Source organism: Gossypium arboreum, chromosome 12, assembly GCF_025698485.1.
Source record: "Gossypium arboreum isolate Shixiya-1 chromosome 12, ASM2569848v2, whole genome shotgun sequence".
Classification (NCBI taxonomy): Eukaryota; Viridiplantae; Streptophyta; class Magnoliopsida; order Malvales; family Malvaceae; genus Gossypium; species Gossypium arboreum.
The window spans coordinates 31,545,645-31,562,471 of record NC_069081.1 but is presented as its reverse complement, the minus strand read 5'-3'; the positions used below and the strand labels follow the sequence as shown (position 1 = coordinate 31,562,471).

General features: G+C 39.7%; 1 long non-coding RNA gene across 1 annotated transcript; it reads right to left on the bottom strand.

Moving 5' to 3' along the window:
• Positions 1-13,207: 13,207 nt before the first annotated feature.
• On the bottom strand, positions 13,208-15,933 carry LOC128285186 (uncharacterized). Its single transcript, XR_008275626.1, has 2 exons — positions 15,680-15,933; positions 13,208-13,410 (listed from the first exon to the last, which is right to left on the bottom strand). It is a non-coding gene; the product is annotated as an uncharacterized LOC128285186 (long non-coding RNA).
• Positions 15,934-16,827: the final 894 nt, after the last annotated feature.

The window sequence follows — 16,827 nt, the reverse complement described above, 5'->3', positions numbered from 1 at the left end:
GCAATTATATGTAAGAGATTTGAAGATGGGTTAAATGAAGACATCAGATTGCTAGTCGAGATTTTGGAGTTGAAAGAATTTGTTGTGTTGGTCGACAGAGCATGCAAAGCCGAGGAACTAGGCAAAGAAAAGAGAAAAGTTTATTTCGAAGCTAGAGATTCGAGAAAGATATCAATGAATAAACCCTATCAATCCTCGTTAAAGAAATCACGAATTCATATAATCGTTCAACAGCTTCAACAGGGTATTCTAATTGAGATCGTGGAAAAATACACGAGTCCTAAATTCCCAGCTACTTCAGTATCGAGTGTGGGTAGTGTGAGAAACAATAAACCTGAGTGCCAACAGTGTGGAAGGCGACATTTTAGAGACTGTTTGATGAATAATAAAGGTTGTTTTAAATGTGGCTCACAAGATCACTTCATTCGAGATTGTCCTAAATTACCCGAGAAAGATAGATATCAAAATGCAAGACTGAGTAACACAGCTGCTTGAGGGAGACCACCTAGAAATAAGGGAAATGTGTCTAGTAGCAAAGGAATGATAAAGGACTCTGCTGTGAGATCCGAGGCTAGAGCACTAGCCAGAGCTTACGCTATTCGCGCTTACGAAGATATGTCGTTACCAGATGTTATCACTAGTACATTTTCTCTCTATGACACTAATGTGTTTGCCTTGATAGATCCTGGATCAACTCATTCATATGTCTGTATGAATTTAGTGTCTAGTAAGAGTTTGCCTGTTGAGTCTACCGAATTTGTGATTAAAGTATCAAACCCCTTAGGAAAGTATGTCCTAGTTGATAAAGTTTGCAAGAATTGTCCTTTGATGACTCGGGGTTACTGTTTTCCAGCAAATTTGATGCTTTTACCGTTTGAGGAATTCGATGTGATTCTAGGTGTGGATTGGTTGACTCTGCATAATGTTGTTTTGAATTGTAGACGAAAGACTATTGAATTGAAATGTCAGAATAATGAAATCCTTCAAATTGAATCTGATAAGTTGAGTGGATTGCCTGTTGTGATATCGTCGATGTTAGCTCAGAAATATGTGAGAACAGGTTGCAATGCTTATCTTGCATATGTACTGGATACAAAAGTGTCTGAATCGATGATTGAATTAGTGCCAGGAACATCACCAATATCGATAGCTCCTTATGAAATAGCTCTAATAGAATTGAAAGAGTTGAAAACTCATTTGCAAGAGTTAACAGATAGAAGTTTTACGCGACCTAGTTTTTCATCCTGGGGTGCACCAGTGTTGTTCGTAAAGAAGAAAGATGGATCGATGAGATTGCGTATCAATTATCGTCAACTTAACAAGGTTATAATTAAAGATAAGTATCCTTTACTGAGAATTGATGATTTGTTTGATCAGTTGAAGGGAGCAAGAGTATTTTCAAAGATTGATATGAGATCTGGCTATTATCAGTTGCAAGTTAGAGATTCAGATATGCCGCAGACTACGTTCAGAACAAGGTATGGGCATTATAAATTTCTTGTTTTGCCTTTTGGATTAACTAATACTCCTGTAATTTTTATGGATTTGATGAATTGGATCTTTAGATCGTATGTGATTTAGTCCTTTTTGGAAATTAAGCTCACAAACGCTAAAATATATTTACAAAAATTTTTCATACACTCATATAATCATATTATGACACCAAAATAATAATAATAATAACTTGTAACACCCCAAACTCGGCCTGGAAGTTTGGCTCGAATCTGGTGTAACACCCCTAACTCGTGACCGACGCCGGTGTCGGACACGAGGGGTTAACGGCCAAATCCTCTCAAGATACCAACCAATTTAACATTTCCAGTCAGGCTGGAAAACTGCATCACCGTCGCCTTAAAAATCATATCTCGAGTTTCAAAACTCAGAAACGGGTTTCATAAATTTTCGCTGAATTTAGACTCAGATACCCATCCATGGATTTATTTTTAGAATTTTTGGTTGGGCCAATTGGTACATTTTATTAGTTAAAGTCACCCATGTTACAGGGATCGACTGCTCTGACCTTCGCGCGTTACAACTTGGATATCTCTCTGTACAGGGCTTTAATACTGGTGCCATTTGTTTCTAATGAAACTAGACTCAAAATGGAATCTGTACATACAAGGCATGACTCCTAATTCTTTCTGGATAATTTATGGTAAATTTTCAAAGTCACGACAGGGGACCCAGAAACCGTTCTGGCCCTGTCTCACGAGAACTTTAATATTTCTCAGTATACTGCTCATATGGTCGTTTCGTTTGGTCCCTATAAAAATAGATTCATAAAGGTTCAGTTCCATAATTTACTCACTATTTAATTCTACTTCTACTATTTTTAGTGATTTTTCAATCTCATCTCACTGCTGCTGTCCGCAACAGTTACTGCAGATGAACTATGCCAATTTCATGAATTTTCCTTGGCCTTAATCATCCATCATACATGACACAAATTATGGCCACCTTATCAAAATTAGAGTTTCTAAGACTCGTGGCTATAGGCTCTAGCATCCCACTCGGCGACCACATAGGCCATTTTCGCATGGCTTAAAGTTTACAACCCACAATCCGACAAAATATAATAGCCTATACATGCCAAATGTTCTACAACAACAAAAACAATACCACAAGATTTCAGCCGTTGTGATGACTTCAGCGACGGTCCCGATCACATAAACAATACAAGTCCGAGAGACCTAAAATGGGTGACAAGAAAAACACCGAGTGAGTTTACAACTCGATGAAGTCATAAGCATTAATCAATCCACTGATAAAGTTACTACTACATGTACAACAAATGAGGCTAGGTACTCGTCCATATCGAATCTATACCATAATACCTCGGACCTTTCGGTCCAATCTCGTACCAATTCATACATCCACATTTCATATTCTACACAACAAGATAATCGAAGCATTTTTACACATTAACTCATTTTCCAGCACAACCATACACATTTCAATCATCACATAGATTTAAGGCTTACCAATTTCAATCCCCAAGCATGAGCGAATTCTCTATTCGTCATGAGCTCGAGGTACTTACCGATCCGCTGTCCATATTCAATTCAATGGAGACACACCCTCCATATATATAGAGTACGCACACACAGTGCTTACCACTCGATTTCGCACACTTAGTGCCACGTAATTTAAGCTCGCACACACGATTGCCATACCCTCCGAACTCGCACACCCAAAGTCTTGGTACTTTTCCAGCTTGCACACTTAGTGCCAAATATTTCCAGACGCACACTTAGTGCCATATATTTCCAGCACGCACACTTAGTGCCATATATTTCCAGCACGCACACTTAGTGCCATATATTTCCAACACGCACACTTAGTGCCAATCTCGTCACCATACACACGTATTGCCCAGACACATAGTGCCGAAAGCAAACTTTCTACACATTCCACTATTTCTTTTACATTCAACAATTATCCTCATTCCATACACATACAATTTCATTTATACATATATATAGCATTCCATTAAACACAATTGCATAGATTTTCCAATCATTTAAGCAATATCAAACATATGTGTAATGACTTACCTTGTCTTTGGGTAAATAATTCCAAGTCGGCTACTCGATGATCTTGATTTCCCTTGTTGGACGCCTCTCCTTTAGGATCTTGAGCTTAAACAAATAAATTAACTCATTCAACCGCTTTGGTACATATATTGGTATCCACATTTTAATGATCTTATGACATACGGAACGACATGGTAAAATTTTTATCTTACTACCTTACGTTCTTAGCTATTACTAATAGCCTTATGCAATTACCATACTATCAATAATCCAATCATACATACACATATACATATTAGTATATTAGGTAACCACCCTTACTAATTACCCATTTTAGTCAATTTTATACAATCGAAGGCAATATCATAAATGGGTATACTTATATAGCCGAATGTGCTAAATTTGATCTAACATCACCTATACACTTGATTGAATGGCGAATACCTATACTATCAATTATAGTGTCACTTTTATTCTTTCAAGCACATAGTTTCCTCCCATGAACACTTGGCGAATTTTCTTTTCTCTTCTAGCATAGCTTCACATCTCAAAATTAAGAGTTGCAAATTACAATTAGGTTACAACAATGCCCATAATTGACCGAATGCTTAAGCTCAACTAAGCCAAAAATTCATTCAACATCTTTTAATTTGCCCTTCACTATTTTCTTCAATTCATCAAATACAAAGTGGTTTACATCTAGTATTAAACCAAACTTGCTAGCACACAACATTCCTTAACCGAATGTTATAAACCCAAGCTACATATATTGTTCATTAAGACCCTTCGATGGCTACATTCGACACCCCCCCTTATGAACAAACCAATTTCAACCTTCAAAAGAAAAAAACATATGCACCAAGAGCTTCAACTACTTGGCGAATATCAAACCTCCAAACAACAAAATTTAATCCATGAAATGAGTAGAACTTGAACTAATCACCTCATTTATACCTAAATTTCCAAGGATTTCAAAGTGCTTACCTCTTCCTAAGCATCATCCAAGCCAAATCATGAACCAAAGAATTCCATTCTTCCTCCTCCTTCAAGTCACGGCAATGGAGAAAAGATGAGCATTCTTTTTTTTCTTTTCTTTTCTTCTTTTACTAACATTATTTTATCTCCAATGACCCATTCCTTATTATTAAAATCTAATTAAACATATATATTGCCCATCAATATCCCATCTTGGCGGCCACCATTAATAAATTGGGCAATTTGACATGCAAGTCCACCTTTGTGTTAACATGCACTAATAAGCCATTTAAAATTAGCCTATCATATTTCACCATGTCTCACATTGATCCCTATTTAATAATTTCTCATACAATTGGTAAAATTAGAGAATGAAACTTCCACATGTGCATGTACACACACAATAAGCATAGAATATAACAATTAATTATTTTTATGACTCGGTTTTGTGGTCCCAAACCACTTTCCGACTAGGGTCAATTTTGGGCTGTCACAACTCTCCCCACTTAAGAAATTTTCGTCCCGAAAATCTTACTGTAAATAGGCTCGGTATCGCTCTTTCATAGAGTCCTCGAGTTCCCAAGTGGCTTCTTCAATTCCGTGTTTATGCCACAACACCTTCACTAACGGGATTTTCTTATTGCGCAACTCTTTTACTTCACGCATCATAATGCGAACCGGTTCCTCTTCATAGCTCAAATTAGGTGAATCTCAATCTCGGATGGAGCAATTACGTGCGATGGATCGGACCTATATCGTCGAAGCATCGAGACATGAAAACATTGTGAATCTTTTCGAGCTCGGGGAAAAATCAAGCGATCTGCGATCGGACCGACTCGTTCGGATATCTCATATGGCCCGATGAACCTCGGGCTCAATTTGCCCTTACGGCCAAATCTAAGCACTTTCTTCGGGGTGAGACTTTGAGAAATACCTTGTCTCCAACCCGATATTCAATATCTTTTCTTTTCTTTTCAAATCCGCATACGACTTTTGGCGATCCGAGCGACTTTCAAACTTTCACGAATTACTCGAACTTTTGCTCGGCATCCTTAACCAGATCAACCTCAAGATTTTTCCTTCACTAAGTTCAGTCCAGAATAATGGGGTGCGGCATTTACGATCGTATAAAGCCTCGTAAAGGCGCCATCTTGATACTTGATTGAAAGCTATTGTTGTGGCGAATTCAACCAAGGGTAAATACTGTTCCCATGCACCACTAAACTCAAGGATGCAACATCTCAACATATCCTCGAGTATTTGAATTATCCGTTCGGATTGACCATCGGTTTGGGGTGGCAGTGCTAAAATGCGGTTTGGTACCCAAAGCCTCTTGCAATTTCTTCCAAAACCGCGACGTAAATCTTGGGTCTCTATCCGACACGATAGAAATAGGTACCCCATGCAATCGAACAATTTGGGAGACGTATAATTCGCCAACTTATCGGCGAAAAATCCGTGCGACGAGGATAAAATGAGCAAACTTGGTCGATCTATCAACAATGACCCAAACCGAGTCTTTCTTATTACGAGTCAATGGTAACCCGGACACAAAGTCCATTGTTACTCGATCCAATTTCCATTCGGGTATCATGATCGGTGAAGTAATCCCGATGGCACTTGATGTTCGCTTTCACTTGTTGACATATCGGACACCTTGAAACAAATTCGAAATGTCTCGTTTCATCTTAGGGCCACCAAAACCGAGCGTTTGGTCATTGTACATTTTAGTACTACCCGGTGGATTGACATTCGACTACAATGGGCTTCATTTAGAATTATCGAAATAAGTTCAAATTCTTTGGAACACACAGACGACTTCGAACCTCAAACAATCGTCATCATCAATTTGAAACTCGATTCCTTGTTCGAACACACTCACCCCGTTTTGCAAGCAACTCCTCATCAACTTTACGAGCTTCCCGAATTTGATGAGCCAACAATGGTTTGGCCTTTAATTGACTACTAACACATTGTCGGGTAGAATAGACAAGTGTACATTCATCGCTCAGTAAAACAAGCGGTGATTTCGACTTAAGGCATCCGCAACCACATTAGCCTTTCGGGTGATAATCAATGACGAGTTCATAATCTTTCAACAACTCGAGCCATCGTCTTTGTCATGATTTAAGTCTCTCGAGTCATCAAATATTTGAGACTTTTGTGATCCGAATACACATGGCACTTCTCACCAAATAAGTAATGTCGCCATATCTTCAAAGCGAACACGATGGCGACCAATTCGAGATCATGGGTTGGATAATTTTTCTCATGTGGCTTTAATTGTCTCGGCGCATAGGCCACAACTCGACCTTCTTGCATCAATACACAACCTAACCCAAGTAGGGAGGCATCACTATAGATGACAAACTCTTTGCCGATTCGGTTGTACTAGAACCGGAGCTTTCGTCAAATGGGTTTTCAATTGGTGAAACTTTTTGACACTTTTCCGTCCATTCAAATTTGACATCTTTACGAAGCGGTTTTGTCATGGGTGTGGCCATCATCGAGAATCCTTTTACAAACCTTCGGTAGTAACCGCAAGCCCCAAAAAGCTCCTAACTTTGGTAACATTCCTTGGAGGTTTCAATTGACTATGGTCAAATTTTGTTCGGGTCCACCACGACACCGTCACGGACACCACGTGCCCCAAAAGCTAACCTCTTTCAACCAAAATTCACATTCTTGAACTTTGTGTATAATCGCTTATCTCGTAAGATTTGCAACACTAGCCTTAGGTGTTCAAAGATGTTCGGTTTCATCTCTCGAATAGACCAAAATGTCATCGATAAATACAATTACGAACCGATCCAAGTATGGCCTGAAAATTCTATTCATTAAATCCATAAACACCGCAGGGCATTAGTGAGCCCAAACGGCATTACCAAGAATTAAGTAGTGACCGTACCTCGTTCTAAAAGCGGTTTTGGGTATGTCCGATTCTCGGACCCTCAACCGATAGTACCCGACCTCAAATCTATCTTTGAAAACACCGAGGCTCCCTTTAATTGATCAAACAAATCGTCAATTCGTGGCAATGGATATTTATTCTTTATCGTCACTTTATTGAGTTGACGATAGTCGATGCACAACCTCATGGTTCCGTCCTTCTTCTTCACAAACAATACAGTGCGCCCATGGAGAAAAACTCGATTGAGCGAAACCTCTATCCGTCAATTCTTGCAATTGAACCTTCAATTCCTTTAATTCCGTTAATGCCATACAATACGGGGCTATTGAAATCGGCGTAGTACCCGGTACAACTTCGATGCCGAATTCCACTTCTCGAACCGGTGGCAATCCCGGTAACTCCTCAGGAAAAACATCTGAATACTCACAAACCACTGGTACCGATTCGAGTTTCCTTTCCGTCTCTTTACTTCCAAACACATACGCAAGGTATGTTTCACACCCCTTTTTCACATATCTCGGCGGTCATAGAAGATATTATCGCTGGCACTCCTTTTAAACCAGTAGACTCGACTCGGACTACCTCGTTATTTGCACTCCTCAAATCAATGGTTTTCCTTTTGCAGTCCACCACTGCATCATGTACGGTCAGCCAATCCATACCAAGAATTACATCGAATTCATCAAATGGTAGAAGCATCAGATCGGCCGGAAAACAGGATTCTCGAATTATTAGGGGGCATCTCTTGCACACTTTATCAACTAGTACGTATTGACCCAAAGGGTTTGACACTCGAATTACGAATTCAGTAGACTCAACAGGTAGAGTCTTACTGGATGCTAAGGTTTCACATACATATGAATGAGTAGAGCCGGGGTCAATCAATGCAATCACACTAGTATCAAAGAGAGTAAAAGTACCAGTGATGACGTCAGGGGAGGATGCCTCCTCTCGTGAGCGGATGGCATATGCTCTAGCAGGAGCACGGGTCTCGGATCGGACAGCCGTATTAGAGGCTCCTCTCTAATTACCACTCCTACCTCCAGAGATTCTCGGGGGCCTACCTCCAGCCGTCGTTCCACTAGGTCTTGCACCTTGCGTCTTATTCCTCTCCTTTAGCTCCGTGCAATCTCTAATGAGGTGGTCCTTCGAGCCGCATCCATAACAGGCCCTATTAACAGACTTACCCCAACATTCACCTAGGTGTCGTCTTCCACATTGGGGGCATTCAGGTCTCTCTTGACGATTATTGCCCACACTAGCTACTGAAGTAGCTCGGGAGTCCGTCAATGGTTGGGCTCTAATGGAAATTCTGCGATCGTCCTCGACTTCTTGGTGTCCTCCACGAACCTCTTTACAGCCGAGAACGGAGCTTTACTCGTCGATCTTTTACGGTAATCTCTTGCTTCAATTTCAGCCTTCTTCTTCTCCTTCCCAAGTTCTTCCGCCTTGCAGGCTCGTTCGACTAGTGTCACGAACTCCTTTATCTCCAAAATTCCCACTAGTAACTTTAACTCTTCATTCAATCCTTCTTCAAATCTTTTGCACATCGCAACCTCATCAGCCACACACTCCGAGCATACCGACTAAGTCTTACGAACTCATGTTCGTATTCAGATACGGTCATCCGGCCTTGCTTGAGTTCCAAGAATTCCTTACGCTTCTGATCGATGAACCGTTGACTAATGTATTTCTTTCGAAATTCGGATTGGAAGAAATCCCAAGTAACTCGTTCATTTGGGACTATGGAAATTAAAGTCCTCCACCAATAGTAAGCTGAGTCTCGCAACAAGGATATAGCACACTTAAGACATTCATCGGGTGTGCATGACAGTTCATCTAACACTCTAATGGTGTTATCGAGCGAACTTCGGCCTTTTCGGCATCATCCGTAACTATGGCCTTGAACTCCTCGGCCCCACGCTTCCTAATCAAGTCCACGGTGGTTTACTCACCTCACAGGATCGATGAATGGAGGCATTGCGGGCTCTTGGGGTGGAGTATTTAAATTCGGGAATGGTTGGACAGCCGGGTTGGTTCGGGCATATTATGCGACCCACTCATTCATCATGGTGAAGAAGGCTTGTTTCGCCCTTCATTTTGATTATTCGCGGATGATCGAGGCTCAGCAGGCGGTGTCCCTTGCGCAGAGCAGCCGCTACACTTTCAACGTCATCCGCCAAGGGTCTCTACCCGGGTTCCATTGCTAATCAAAACAAAAATTTCAACCGTCGAAGTCATCACATTATTAAGTGCTAACAATTTGGCATGTATAGCTAGACTCACACGCTATGGTAGTCCTAGAACCGACTAAACCATAGCTCTGTACCAATAAAATTGTAACACCCTAACTTCGTGACCGACGCCGTGTCGGACACGAGGGTTAACGCCAAATCCTCTCAAGATACCAACCAATTTGACATTTCCAGTCAGGCTGGAAAACTGCATCACCGTCGCCTTAAAAATCATATCTCGAGTTTCAAAACTCGGAAACTGGTTTCGTAAATTTTCCCTGAATTTAGACTCATATACACATCTATGGATTTATTTTTAGAATTTTTGGTTGGGCCAATTGGTACAGTTTATTAGTTAAAGTCACCCATGTTACAGGGATCGACTGCTCTGACCTTCGCACATTACAACTTGGATATCTCTCTGTACAGGGATTTAATACTGGTGCCGTTTGTTTCTAATGAAACTAGACTCAAAATGGAATCTGTACATACAAGGCATGACTCCTAATTCTTTCTGGATAATTTATGGTAAATTTTCAAAGTCGCGACAGGGGACCCAGAAACCGTTCTGGCCCTGTCTCACGAGAACTTTAATATTTCTCAGTATACTGCTCATATGGTCGTTTCGTTTGGTCCCTATAAAAATAGATTCATCAAGGTTCAGTTCCATAATTTACTCACTATTTAATTCTACTTCTACTATTTTTAGTGATTTTTCAATCTCATCTCACTGCTGCTGTCTGCAACAGTTACTGCAGTAGACTATGCCAATTTCATGAATTTTCCCTTGGCCTTAATCATCCATCATACATGACACAAATTATGGCCACCTTATCAAAATTAGAGTTTCTAAGACTCGTGGCTATAGGCTCTAGCATCCCACTCGACGACCACATAGGCCATTTTCGCATGGCTTAAAGTTTACAACCCACAATCCGACAAAATATAATAGCCTATACATGCCAAATGTTCTACAACAACAAAAACAATACCACAAGATTTCAGCCGTTGTGATGACTTCAGCGACGGTCCCGATCACGCAAACAATACGAGTCCGAGAGACCTATAATGGGTGACAAGAAAAACACCGAGTGAGTTTACAACTCAGTAAGTCATAAGCATTAATCAATCCACTGATAAAGTTACTACTACATGTACAACAAATGAGGCTAGGTACTCGTCCATATCGAATCTATACCATAATACCTCGAACCTTTCGGTCCAATCTCGTACCAATTCATACATCCACATTTCATATTCTACACAACAAGATAATCGAAGCATTTTTACACATTAACTCATTTTTTAGCACAACCATACACATTTCAATCATCACATAGATTTAAGGCTTACCAATTTCAATCCCCAAGCATGAACGAATTCTCTATTCGTCATGAGCTCGAGTACTTACCCGATCCGCTGTCCATACTCAATTCAATGGAGACACACCTCCATATATATAGAGTACGCACACACAGTGCTTACCACTCGATTTCGCACACTTAGTGCCACGTAATTTAAGCTCGCACACACAATTGCCATACCCTCCGAACTTCGCACACCCAGTCTTAGTATTTTTCCAGCTTGCACACTTAGTGCCAAATATTTCCAGCACGCACACTTAGTGCCATATATTTCCAACACGCACACTTAGTGCCATATATTTCCAGCACGCACACTTAGTGCCAATCTCGTCACCATACACACGTATTGCCCGCACACATAGTGCCGAAAGCAAACTTTCTACACATTCCACTATTTCTTTTACATTCAACAATTATCCTCATTCCATACACATACAATTTCATTTATACATATATATAGCATTCCATTAAACACAATTGCATAGATTTTCCAATCATTTAAGCAATATCAAACATATGTGCTAATGACTTACCTTGTCTTTGGGTAAATAATTCCAAGTCGGCTACTCGATGATCTTGATTTCCCTTGTTGGACGCCTCTCCTTTAGGATCTTGAGCTTAAACAAATAAATTAACTCATTCAACCGCTTTGGTACATATATTGGTATCCACATTTTAATGATCTTATGACATACGGAACGACATGGTAAAATTTTTATCTTACTACCTTACGTTCTTAGCTATTCGGCTAATAGCCTTATGCAATTACCATACTATCAATAATCCAATCATACATACACATATACATATTCGTATATTAGGTAACCACCCTTACTAATTACCCATTTTAGTCAATTTTATACAATCGAAGGCAATATCATAAATGGGTATACTTATATAGCCGAATGTGCTAAATTTGATCTAACATCACCTATACACTTGATTGAATGGCGAATACCTATACTATCAATTATAGTGTCACTTTTATTCTTTCAAGCACATAGTTTCCTCCCATGAACACTTGGCCGAATTTTCTTTTCTCTTCTAGCATAGCTTCACATCTCAAAATTAAGAGTTGCAAATTACAATTAGGTTACAACAATGCCCATAATTGACCGAATGCTTAAGCTCAACTAAGCCAAAAATTCATTCAACATCTTTTTAATTTGCCCTTCACTATTTTCTTCAATTCATCAAATACAAAGTGGTTTACATCTAGTATTAAACCAAACTTGCTAGCACACAACATTCCTTAACCGAATGTTATAAACCCAAGCTACATATATTGTTCATTAAGACCCTTCGATGGCCACATTCGCACCCCCTTATGAACAAACCAATTTCAACCTTCAAAAGAAAAAAAACATATGCACCAAGAGCTTCAACTACTTGGCGAATATCAAACCTCCAAACAACAAAATTTAATCCATGAAATGAGTAGAACTTGAACTAATCACCTCATTTATACCTAAATTTCCAAGGATTTCAAAGTGCTTACCTCTTCCTAAGTATCATCCAAGCCAAATCATGAACCAAAGAATTCCATTCTTCCTCCTCCTTCAAGTCACGGCAATGGAGAAAAGATGAGCATTCTTTTTTTTTTCTTTTCTTTTCTTCTTTTACTAACATTATTTTATCTCCAATGACCCATTCCTTATTATTAAAATCTAATTAAACATATATATTGCCCATCAATATCCCATCTTGGCCGCCACCATTAATAAATTGGGCAATTTGACATGCAAGTCCACCTTTGTGTTAACATGCACTAATAAGCCATTTAAAATTAGCCTATCATATTTCACCATGTCTCACATTGATCCCTATTTAATAATTTCTCATACAATTGGTAAAATTAGAGAATGAAACTTCCACATGTGCATGTACACACACAATAAGCATAGAATATAACAATTAATTATTTTTATGACTCGGTTTTGTGGTCCCGAAACCACTTTCCGACTAGGGTCAATTTTGGGCTGTCACATCTGGCATGTCACATTAAAGTGTTTTTCAAAAACCATGTTGCCATTAAAAACCCTTCTTAATAATTAAAAACTTATACCCTTTTTAAACCTTGTTAGAAACGTCAGCTGAATAACATTCGTAACAACTTTGTAAAAATCTTGGCAGTTGCGGAAGCTTGATTTAAAAACAATTGCGGATACGTGATGTTTTGAACAACAGTAGTTGCTTTGGAAAACCGTGTTCTAATACTAGCAACTATAAGAACAATAAGTAAAATTTCAAATTTGAAATCCAGAAAATTACAACGGCTTTACTACAACCCACATAAAACATTTAAAAGTAATAATCAAAACTATAAAATAAACAGTGTGTGTGACTTCCTCCGAGCCCCTCGCAGCTCCGATCCGTCTAAGGCTAGAAATTACCTGAAAGGTTAATAAACGGGGTGAGTTTACGAAAACTCAGTGTGGAATCCCTACTATGTAAAAGGAACAGTCAGTCATATAAAAGAATTAAAAGTTTGGCCTCAGCCCTACTTACGGTTTCAGTATCAATTGGGCTTAGCCCACTATAACAGACAAGACTGGATGGGCTTTAACCCATTACGTAATAAGAAACATTATCGAACTAAAATCGAATCGAATCGAATCGGTGAGAATCAGATTAGAATCGGATCACATAATGAATCAAAATCGAATGTGAATGCAATCCCAACCCAATCCGACCTATAACCAACCGCTACACTCCACCCGTACCAGCCCTACACTCCATGTGGGGAATAGCTCAACCCACCCCGCCCTACACTCCACAGTTGCAGCATTGTTGCTCAGTTATCAGATATTGTGACAGAGTCACCAACATGAATATTGTGGCGAGCCACCGATCAGATATTTGTGGCATAGCCACGAGAATAGATAATGTGGCAAAGCCACTTAATGTAATCGTGGCACAAAGCCATCGATAACTGCATTATGTTAGGCACATAGCCATCAACTAGAGTAACATAACTGGCACACAGCCCTAGGTAAATGTGATCGACACAGAGTCGTCAATAACCATATATTGGCACATAGCCTTAGGCAAATACGTTTGGCACACAGCCATAATCAGGTTGGTACAGAGCCATATGCATTGACACAAACCCATAATCAGAAGGCTTTAAGCCATCGGTAGCTGTATCATGTTAGGCACATAGCCATCAGCGACGGTAATATAGTCGGCACACAACCTCAGATAAATATGATCGACAGTCAGCCATTAATCGGTCCACAGTCGTCTTGGGCGACCCGTGGGACCTTATCAAATCAGTATGAATATACGGCTCTTAAGCCTTCGGTGGATCCACAGTCGTCAAGCAACCATGCGATCCTAACAGATCAGATCTTCCTCCGTACAAAATCCCAACCCATGCAACATGTCATGTATGCAGAATGTCATGCCCATATTTGAATCAAACAATCACAGTCAAGTCATTCATATACCAACATATATTCACAATCAAATTCGTCAACCACACAGTCCAAGTTAGTCACTTGGCCACAAGGGCAAAACAGTCATTTAACACCTTAGGGGCAAAATGGTAATTTTACCCCACAAGGTATCTAGGTAATTCTACCCTATAGGGGTATTTCGGTAATTCTACCCTACAGGGGTATTGCGATAATTCTACCCTACAGGGGTATTTTGGTAATTTTACCCTATATGGGTATTTCAGTAATTTTACCCTACAGGGGTATTTTGGTAATTTTACCCTACAGGGATATTTCGGTAATTCTACCCTATAAGGGTATTTTAGTAATTCTACCCTATAGGGGTATTTCGGTAATTCTACCCTATAGGGGTATTTCAGTAATTTCACAATTGAAGGTAAAATAGTAATTCTGTAAATCAAGGGTAAAACGATAATTTTGTAAACCGAGGGTAAACCAGTAATTCTATAAATCGAGGGTAAAACGGTAATTCTGTAAATCTAGGGTAAAACGGTAATTTTGTAAATCGAGGGTAAAACAGTAATTCTGTAAATCGAGGGTAAAATAGTAATTACAGAACCGAGGGTAAAACGATAATTACGTAAACCGAGGGTAAAGCGGTAATTCTATAAATCGAGGGTAAAATAGTAATTACAGAACCGAGGTAAAACGGTAATTCTATAAATTGAGGGTAAAACGGTAATTTTGCAAATCGAGGTAAAACGGTAATTCTATAAATCGAGGGTAAAACAAGAATTACATAAACTGAGGGTAAAACGGTAACTCTGTAAATCGAGGGTAAAATGGTAATTACAAACCGAGGGTAAAAGCGGTAATTCAGAAATCGAGGGTAAAATGGTAATTTTAAAAATCGAGGGTAAAAATGGTAATTACAGAATCGAGGGTAAAACGGTGATTCTGTAAATCGGGAGTACTTTGGTAATTTTACAAGTCGAGGTATTTCAAGAATTGGTAAATTAAAGTATTCTAAACATGGATAACAATACGAATGGGCCTAAAGCCTATTCTCACCAAATGGGCCCACACGCTCGTGTGGCCCTTTAGCCCAAACCTAGCCACAGATATGCGATTCACCTAGCCTAGTCCAATATTTACTACACAATCAAACAACTTATCCAATTGGGCCCGTAGGCCCATTGGGCCCACATGGCCCCTTTCGGCCCGAAGTAGCCATCCAACAACAAAAGTAGTGATAAATACACACCTGATTGAAGACTGGAGTTAATCCACGCTCCAAGCACTCTTAGCCGGCGCCCAACCCAACTGAGCACGCCACAAAGCGAAAGGGATCAGCCAAGAAGGGTACCTTTACTCTCCTCATGGTTCTCTCTATTTAAAGCCAGCTTCTCATCCACTCTTATGTTAGCTTCCCGATGTGGGATCCCTCCATCATCAGAGTTTAAATTCAACACCAACTCTTGCCGCCCCCTGTTAGCAAAATAAATGCTCCTTGCTTGCCATGGGATTCGAACCCATGCCTCCCTTTAAATGCTCCACACGCTACTTGCCACTAAGCCACAAGGCTTTTTGTGTCACAATTTCTCCAACAATATTCTTAAGGCCTACCTACTACACCCAGGGTTTGATTCACCTTAAACCAAAATTTTTGCTAGAGTCCAGGTTTGAACCCAGGACTTCTCCAACATTTCTCGGCACATTTAACCACCAAAACAAGCCTTCATTAATGAAATTTTCACGCACAACAGAAAATTATAAGCTACCTTCAACCGCTCCCATGCTCAAGGCCCAAAACTTCTAGGCCCAAATTCAGGGTGTTACATAACTTCTTGACTTTAGATTTGTAGTCCTGAAACCACTGTTCCGACTAAGCCCAAAACCAGGCTGTTACACAATCCCTGTAGAGACAATAACTCGATACTTACTTATTACTTGATAACGACTGTGTACACATGCACAAACCTACGATTTACACAAATCGATAGTTAGTTTAAAAGAGTATTTTAGATTCTTAAAGATATCCTTCGTTACTATGTTTTAGAGTTTGAAGGCAACTGGGAGAAACATTTACCGTTGGTTGAATTCGCGTATAACAACAGTTTCCAATCGAGCATAAAGATGGTGTAACACCCCTCACTCGCATTTAATGCCGGAATAGGGTTATGGAGCATTACCGGACTTATAACATAAATAAACATCCATTTCACATACATTTTTCAATATCATAATATCATTATTCAACATCAACCACTTTGACCCTAATACGAGCCTACGAGGCCCTAAACATGCATTTGAAGTGGTTCGAGACTAAACCGATAACTCAAGTTCAACCACGGCTTCTAAACACGAGCCTGGGGCACGCCCGTGTTGTTTTGATAGTTTCATCCACGGCCA